Genomic DNA, 9,681 nt, shown 5'->3' with positions numbered 1-9,681 from the left:
ACCAGAGACAGGGCAGTTGAGCTGAGAGGGCAGAAGTATAGTTCTAACTAGTTTTATAATTCTGTAGTTCTAACAAGAACGCCTGCTTCTACCCTGATCTGAGGCTAACTATGGGAAACTCCCATACTGGACATTTGCAGCTAAACATATCTGAAAGAGAACTTATCTTTCCCCACAAACCGGTTTCTCTTCCTAATGTCCCTATTTCTGCTATGGTATTTTATGGTGTTCTGCTATATATTTTATGAAACTGTATTTATAAAGAAGCCACCTATGACATCTGTTTCAAAACCCTGAAACTGACCACTCCCGCGTCTGGTAAGCTGAACCACCTGGTGTCAGCAGCTATGCGCGACGTCATCACCCGCTTGCATTTCCCAGGGCAGCTTAACACTGATTGCGTAGGCTGGCAGAAAACACGGTCCCCTTTCCCTGTCTGCACTTCTTTATGCCTGGCTTTGCTCCACTGACTAGCTGTGACAGCCAGCAGTTCCGTGCTTTGACTGTGCCAGAGCTCACCCAGCAGATGTTTGATGCAAAGAACATGATGGCTGCTAGTGACCCACGGCACAGGCGCTATCTTATGGTGGCAGCCGAGTTCAGAGGCTGTATGTCCATGAAGGAGGTAGTAGAGCAAATGCTTAATGTTCAAACCATTAAGAGCAGTTACTTTGTTGAACAGATCCCCAATCGCATGAAAACAGGCGTTTGTGACATCCCACCCCAGGGCTTGAAAATGTCTGCCACCTTCATTGGTGACAGTACTGCCAACCAAGAGCTCTTCAAGCCATTTCTGAGCAGTTTACAGCGATGTTGAGCAAAAAGGCTTTCTTACACTGGAGTACTGGAGAGAGCAGGGAAGAAACGTAATTCACTGAAGGAGATAGCAACACGAACTGATGTAGAGCTGTGCATCTGTTACTGTGTAAATTATGGTGAAAGCAGTATGAACTCTTTATTCACTCACAAACTTGTTTTTCTGATGTTCGTGTCTCACTACGTTCTGCACTTGCTGTTTTCCTGTTCTTTGATATCAAATGCTATACAGATAATACCATTAAAGCATTTTTCATAGTGCAAAAAAAAAAAAACCAACCCCAATTTTTTCAGGTTTGTGGGCTTGAAATCATCCTAATTCTTCCTTCTGCCTCACTCACCTCTCCAGTCATTTGCCTAGCTTGTTGACTCTGCCTTTACAATATATCTTGTTGTCCATCTCCCTTTCATTTCTCATAGTCACCTCCCTAGTTCAGGCTCTCATCACCACTCACCTGGACTGCTGCAATTATCTCATCATTAGACTTCCTGCCTCAAATGTCTCCCCTCTCCATTCTCCTGCAGCTGCTTAATCAGCACAGATCTGACAATGTCATTTCCTTGCTCAGGAAGCTCCAGGGGTCTCTCATCATCTGATGGATAAAATACAAACTCTTCCATTTGGTGTTTAAATGTTTTACAATCAGGCTTCATCATTTTTAGGCTTATTGCATTCTTTCACTCCTGCTACATACCATCAAACCAGCCCACTTATTGTTCCTTGTAAATCAAATTCTATCTCTCATTTCTGTGCCTTTGCCCAGGCTGTCCCCAATGCCTGGACTGCACTCCATCCTTGCCTTTACCTCATAGGATCTATCCCTCGCTTCCTGCAAAGTTCAGCTCAAGCTGCTATAGAATGCCAAACCTGTTCCCCCACTCTCCAGTTCATAGTGCCTTCCTCCAGAAAGTTATTTTGTATCTACTTTATATCTATTTTTTGCCATGTACAGTTTTGTTTTTTCCCTGATAGAATAAATCTAAGCTTCTTGTTTATGTATCCACAGTACTTAACATTTTGTCAGGAACATAGTTGTTGGTCCATTGTTTTCAAAGAGAACTAATGACATCATGGGTGATATCTTGACTTGTGTATGAATTGGATGTAAGTGAAGCAGAGTTGCCCCTTTGCAACTCAGGAACATTGCAGGTACTTCAAAAATGTTTGTCCTAGGTTTCTGGGCAGGTTTTAACTAATGTGACCCTAATAATCTGTAGAACTGAATGTGTTGGCAGGAGAGACAGGAGAAAAAGCTATATAAGGTCTCCTCGTGGCAGAATAGTATGTGGCTCGGGGGAGTCTGGGTGGCTTGGGGGGGGGTCTGTTTTGTGCTTCTCTCTGTTATTTGTAATCCCTGGGAAAGTTTTGTTTGTTTGACTGTGCTGGAAGCTGCTTGATGTTTTAGACTCGGAATACCCCACAGAAAGACTAGACAGTGATGATTCTGAGCCACAAGGCTGCAGAATCATAGGGTTTAGTGCTAAAAGAGAATTCCAGCTGTTTCTAACCAGGGATAGTTTGCCCCTCCTGGGGATCCTCTCCCATAGAATCATAGAGTTTAGATCTGTAAGAGACGTCCCATCTAGTCCAATCTACCAATCTTTCAACTACCTTATTTTAAAGATAAGCCCAGAGCAGCTAAAGCCCAGAACAGTGAAATGACTTGCATGAGTCATACACATAGCAGTTGGCAAAGCCAGATTCTGAACCCAAATTATCTGGCCATTTAAAAAATTTTTTTTTGCAACTGGGGTTAAGTGACTTGCCCAGGGTCACTTGCCCAGCTAGTAAGTGTCAAGTGTTTGGTCTGAGGCCAGTTTTGAACTCAGGTCCTCCTGACTTCAAGGCTGATGCTCTACCCACTACACCACCTAGCTGTCCCCATTTTTACATTGTTGATGGTACTTCTTGAGCCATTTCCTGCTCTTCCAGGTGTAACCCTGATTGGCCTTTGGTCTGCTATATTATCAACTATGTGAGCACTCATACAAGAGAGGGGAGGTCAGCTATGTTGGTGTTTATATGAGCACCACTATAAGAATGGGGGGAATATTATTAGCCAGCAATTTCAGCACATCACGGTATAATGGAAAGAACATTAGATCCAGAGTCAGGAACCTGGGTTCCCATCTCAGCTCTGTAACTAATTTATTAGGTGAGTTTAGCTGAATCAGTTGATATCTCTGGTCCCCAGTTTCCTCATCTTTAAAAAGAGGAATTTGGGATAATATAGTCGCCTCTAACTCAGGAAGTCTGAAACATTATGACAACAACATCCCTGTTACTTTTCAAAGTTGTTTTATTTTCAATTATCAAGCATTTTTTTTCTTTGTAATGAATATGGTCTAGTAAAGGAAAATTTTACATTGTCTGTGCCCCCAAATTTTTAAATTTTGCATATTTGTCCCATCACCTCTGTGCAGACAGCATGTTCCATCACTGGGCCTATGTCATCATGCTTGAGCACTGCACTGATTTTAAGTCTTTCAAAGTTATTCATTTTTATAGTGTTGTTGGACAACAGCATTACTGAAAGAACAGTATATTTGGAAATTCAAGATTACTCACTATAACTTTTGATGACAGTAATAATGGTTAGCATTTATATATAGCACCTAGTATGTGCCAGGCACTGTGCTAAGTGCTTTAAAACTTATTATCTCATGTAATCCTCGCAACAACTTGGGGCAGTAGATGCTATTATTATCTTTATTTTATAGTTGAGGAAACTGAAGCAAACAGAGGTTAAGTGACTTGTACAAGGTCATACAGATAGTAAATGTCTGAGGCCATAGTCGAACTCAGGTCTTCCTAACTCCAGGCCCAGCATTCTATCCACTGTGCCACCTAGCTGCCAATTCACTTGAGATCATAGGAAAGGGGGTCTAGAGCAGAAGGGGACCTTAGAGGCTATGTGTGCATGAATAAATCACCATGAATAAACTTATTTGCATTGTTTTTTCTAAAAACGTCCTAAATATTGGGTGAACATTTAAAAGAGAGGTGAAGGGCAGCTAGGTGGTGCAGTGTATAAAGTGCTGGGCTTGGAGTCAGGAAGACCTGAGTTCAAATTCAGCCTCAGATACTATCTATGTGACTTGGGCAAGTCACTTAACCCTGTTTGCCTCAGTTTCCTCATCTGTAAAGTGAATTGGAGAAGGCAATGGGAAACCACTCTAGTATCTTTGGCAAGAAAACCGCAACAACAACTACAAGCATAGTATAATGGACGGAGGAGCTGGCTTTGGAATCAGGAAGACCTGGATTCAAGTCCTGCCTCTGACATTAACTATGTGACTCTGGGCAAGTAACTTATAGGCAATTGAATTCCTGGTTAGGTAATTTTAGCATCAGCAGTGTTCCCTTTGGGTGTTCTTTTCCCCAATTCCCTATTTAAATATTTTCTTTTTATTTCTCCTTCCACAAGAGAAGCACATTTTCAAAAATGAGGTAAACTACAGTCCTTGATGGTCTCTCCTTTTCACTTATTCCAGTTTCATTAAAACTATGAATTTCACTGAACTCCCGCAGGGGTTGAGACTGAGTATTGTAGCTTTACATCCCCAAGCCATGATGTGCCAGACGGAGTGACTTAATATCTACTTTCTACCCTATACAACTCTTGATAACTATTGTAGGCCTGCTTCCAGATTATTTTCCCTTTGTTCTCAACCATTTTGCTCACCGTCTTCCTCTCCCTCTCCACCTAGCTCTTTCTCTAAATGTTCTAGGAATACATCTATGCTGATATTTCCTCAAATGTCCTACCCTTTTATTTCCTTATTCTCTTTAAGTCACATCAGCTCAGCTACACAGGGGGATGTTCACACCCTGCCCCTCATTAGCCATGAGTGTTCCATTTCCTTAATCAAAAAGCTTGACATTCCTCTTCTTGTTCATTTGTTTTCAGTTGTGTCTGACCCTTTGTGACCCCATTTGGGGTTTTCTTGGCAAAGATACTGGAGTGGTTTGCCATTTCCTTCTCCAGCTCATTTTACAGATGAGGAAACTGAGGTAAACAGTTAAGTGACTTGCCTAGTAGCAAGTATCTGAAGCTGAATTTGAACTCAGGAAGATGAGTCTTCCTGACTCCAGGCCCAGCCCTCTATGCATTGCCTCACCTCTGTCTGAATATTACTGCCTATCATTTCATCTTTCTCTACGCCTCATCCCTCCCAAACCTATTCTTTAATCTCATTGCTACCTCCAGCGCTTGCATTCCTTACTTTCCTCTCTTCCCAGTCAGTGCAGTAGTACAGTGGATAGATTGCTGACCTGAAATCAGGAAGATGTGAGGTTAGACACCTACTAGCTGTGTGATCTTGGGCTTATCATTTAACCTCTGACTGCCTTAGTTTCCTCATCTGTAAGATAGAGATGATAATAGCACCTACCTCTCAGGGCTTTTGAGAGGATAAAATGAGATAATATTTGCAAAAGCATTTTACAAACTTTAAAGTTCTAGCTATAATAATAATTATTATTAATGCTATAGTTAGACAATCAAACTCCATATTATAATCTACTCTTGAATCCCTTGTACTTTTGTTCTATTTATGCTTATTCCTTGACAAATCCTGGTTTATTCTCACCATTCCCCTCACATTGTCACATGCTTGGGTTCTTACTCAGCTATCCAAAATGTTAGCTATATTTACCAAGCTTCCCCTTTTGGATTATCTTCATTTATTCTGTACATATCTTCTGTGTAAGCGGAGATATGTAGCGTAGTAGATAGAGCATTGGCCCTGGAGTCAGGAAGATGAGTTCAAATCCAGCCTCAGACACTAGCTCTGTGACTCTGGGCAAGCCACTTAACACTGTTTGGCTCAGTTTCCTCATCTGTAAAATGGGCTGGAGAAGGAAATGGCAAACCACTCCAGTTTCTTTGCCAAGAAAACCCTAAAGTGGGGTCATGAAGAGTCAGACATGACTTAAAAATGACTAATAAGAACGACAATCTTCTACCTGCTACATGTTGCCTCCCCATTAGAATGTGAGCTCCTTAAAGTCACAGACCAATTCCCCCCCCTCCTGCCCCTTCTTTGTGTCCCTAGCACTTAGCATAGTGCCCAGCACTTATTAAGCTCTTAATAAATGCTCACTTACTAACTTCATATCATCTGCACATTTGTTAAGCACTCTCTCAGTGTCTTCCTCCTAGTCACGGATGAAGTGGAGAGGCAGCATGGTACAGTGAATACATATATATGTTAAATGCATATGTGGAATATTATAATTAGAATAATTATAGCATTGTTATAATTATTCTAATTATATACATTATGTTATGATCTGTATTTTGTATATGTATTTTCTCTCTCTTTCTTGATATATATTCAGAAGATCAGAGTGTAAAGCTCAATGCTGTTAACTTGATCCGTCTGTGACACTGAACGAGTCACTTCAGCTCAGCCTTCTGAGTTGCTTCATCAGTGTTTGTTGGTTCATTCGTTGGTTCCAGTCAGAGAGCAGTTTGGCTACAAGTCACTCAGTAATGCAGACACAACAGCTTTGTCCTCCAGACAGACATTCAATCTTGGTTCTGGCTGATCTTTCAATGAAATTGGAATCCTGTGTTGGCAAATGCTACAGAGGAATTATTGTATTATGACAGATCACCAACCTCATGTTATTACTTCATTATCAAAATAGTACTTACTGGCACACACAGCCTTTCTTGCTAGGTGCTAGAAAAGGCTTCCTCAAAGGATCAATGAGTCAGTTATAATGAAGTCCAAGAGAGGAAGTTCTCAGATAATTAAGTTTAAATGAATAGTGGGCAGACGCAAAATACCCCTTCTGTCTGTTCTATGTAAATACAGTACAGTTATATGAGAATAAGGACTAGGAGGTATGTGGGAAAATACGTAGATGCGTACGGGACAAAGATTCCCCATGATCAACCATCCCTCCCCCAAACAACTCAAAATCTCACTAAGCCTTGAAAAAATGGCATCTCAGAGTTGTTAGGGACCACAGAGGCCATCATGTTCAGTCTGTTCTTGAATAGGAATTCCTTATCCCTAATAAAGGTAGATAAGGTGCTGAATATGGAGTCAGGAAGACCTGAGTTCAAATTATGCTTTAGACACTTAACTGTGTGACTCTGGGCAAATCACTTAACTGCTGTCTGCCTCAGTTTCCTCTTCTGTGAAATTGGGATAATAGCACCTACCTCACATTGTGATAAAACAAGATGACATTTGCAAAATGCTCTGAAAACCTTAATGCTATTACCACATCTCTGCTCGAATATTCCTGGTGAAGAGATGATGTGATGCCTCCTAAGGAAGCCGAGTCCACTTCTGAACAATCTTAATTCTTAGGGCATTTTTCCTTATGCTGAACCTGGAGCTCCCTCCTTATCCATTATTCTTAGTTTAGCTTTCTGGGGACAACAGAACAAGTCTAATCTTCCTTCCGTTTGGCAGCTCTTTGAATATTTGAAGACAGCTATTACGTCTTCCTAAATCATCTTCTCTCTCCAGGCTAAATAACTTTAGTTTCTTCACCTTAAAGAACCTTTGTGAAGTTGTGGGGAACTATATTTTACTATGAAACAGAATTGATAATGTATATTAGGTTAACACCGGCCACAGTGGTGATTAAATAATTTATATTGTTGGAAGACAGAATAGGATTTAGTGCTGTAAGGGATTTTAGAGGTCTTTTAGCTCAACTCGTTCATTTTACAGATGAGGAAACTGAGGCCCAGAGAGTTAAGTAACTCATCTATGGTAGCTCTGTAGGTAGCAGAGCCAGGATTCAAAGCCAGGTCTTTTGACTCCAAATTCAGTGTTTTTTCCACTATATGATGCTTCATGAAGGATCAGAAAGAACTCTAGCCTGAAGATGGAATCAGGGCAGCTTGCTCTAATGCTACCTTGCTGAAGACAAATCATGGTACCTCCATGAACCTCCGTTTCTTCTTCTATTGTAGAAATCCTTGCACAACCTATTTCCTAGGGTTGTGTTGAGAGAAGCATAAAACTTTAATAGCTTAAAATCACACTGGGATTGTTGAGACACAGTATATACAACATGAGTTACCTTATATATAATTCAAAATAGGTTTTGTCAGCTCAGCCAGTAAACCATGAAGCTCAGTCTCTGGGTTGTGAATCCCATGATGGGTTCACATGCTTTCAGGCTGCCAGGTGGCTCAATGGATCGAGTGTTGGGCTTAGAGTCAGGAAGACCTGAATTCAAGATCTGTCTCAGATACTTATTAGTTCTGTGACCCTGGACATTTAAACTATCTCAACCTTTGTTTCCTTGCATCTTCTTGTGAATTTACTTTGTTCTTACCTTATTGTATTTTAAGTATTTATGTACATTTAGTATTTCCCTTTCTAGATTGTAGGCTTATGGAGGGTAGGACTATGTGTTATTTATTTTTGTATCTCCCTTAAGACCTAATTGAGTGCCTTGTAGTGGGTACTCCATAAGGCTCTGCTGAATATTGACGTACTCAAAAAGCTAATAAGAGAGAGACAGGATGAGAAAGTATCCATTATGAAGGCAAGCTTCAGTCGAGATTTGGATTCAAGTGCTGACATGTCCTGGCTGTGTAATCATGGGCAAGTCAATCTCTTACTGTTTCACTGCTGAAGAACAGTTGCTGATCTATGTTGACAGGGTGTTTCCTCACTGGGAGTTCACGTCAGTGAAATTACAGATCAAGACCAAAAAGGAAGCAAACAAGATATGTGGTACGGTGGGCAGTGATGTGCAGACAGAGGACTCTCTCTCTCTCTCTCTCTCTCTCTCTCTCTCTCTCTCTCTCTCTCTCTCTCTCTCTCTCTCTCTTCTCATGCAAACAAAGGAGAAGAAAATCCAAGCAAACAAACTGCAAACAGTGAAGACAGAGAAATCAATGAAAACAGTGCAAATGATAACACAATCACAAAACTTGTGTGGGAAGACTAAGTGAGGGAGACTGGGAGGAGAGTTTCCATACCAACTGGTCTTTAATTTAGAATACTTTATATACCAGAAAAACAGAATTTTAAAATTAATTTTAAAAATACTTTGTTGTATCTTTTTCCAGTTGTGTCTGACTCTTCATGACTCTATTTGGAGTTTTCTTGGCAAGGATACTGGAGTGGTTTTCCATTTCTTTCTGCAGCTCATTTTATAGATGAGGAAACTGAGGCAAACCAGTTTAGGTGCCTTGCCAAGCATTACACAGCTAGTAAGTGTCTGTGGCCAGATTTGAACTCACAAAGGAGTCTTCCTGTCTCCATGCCTGGCACGCTATCCACTGTACCACCTAGCTGCCCTACATTGCCCTTAATGTCCTTAGGAATATTTTCTCTTGTGTTCACCATCCTAATGAACAGCTACTGTATTTTATTTTAAAAAATATTTTATTTTCCTCCAATTATATGTAAAACTATTTTTAACATTCTTTTTAAAAATTTGAGTTCCAAATTTTCTGCCATCTCCCCTCTTCCCTAATTGAGAAATCAAGGAATTTGATATAGGTTATATATGTGCAGTCATGCAATACGTATTTTCATATTAGTCATGTTGTGAAAGAAAATGCAGACCTCCCCCCCAAAAACCAAGAAAAATGGAGAAAGTTTAAAAAAAGTATGGTTCAATCTGCATTCAGACTCCTTAAGTTCTTTCCCTGGAGATGGATAGAATTTTTCGTCATTAGTCCTTTGGAATTATCTTGGATCATTGTATTGATGAGAATAGCTAAGTTATTTACAGTTGATCATCCTACAATATTGCTGTTACTGTGTACAATGTTCTGGTTCTGATCATTTTGCTTACATTTCATGTAAGTCTTTCCAGGTTTTTTGGAGAGCATTCTGCTTGTCATTTCTTATAGCATAGTAGTATTCCATCAC

The 9,681-nt window shown here is 40.4% G+C and overlaps 1 pseudogene; it reads left to right on the top strand.

Moving 5' to 3' along the window:
• Positions 1 to 257: 257 nt before the first annotated feature.
• LOC110196941 (tubulin beta chain pseudogene) lies at positions 258 to 900 on the top strand (annotated as a pseudogene).
• Positions 901 to 9,681: the final 8,781 nt, after the last annotated feature.

The sequence above is a fragment of the Phascolarctos cinereus genome, unplaced genomic scaffold, assembly GCF_003287225.1.
Source record: "Phascolarctos cinereus isolate Bilbo 61053 unplaced genomic scaffold, phaCin_HiC Scaffold_5;HRSCAF=322, whole genome shotgun sequence".
Taxonomy (NCBI): domain Eukaryota; kingdom Metazoa; phylum Chordata; class Mammalia; order Diprotodontia; family Phascolarctidae; genus Phascolarctos; species Phascolarctos cinereus.
Note: the sequence above shows the minus strand (reverse complement) of the source record. Positions and strands in the feature narration are given on the sequence as shown.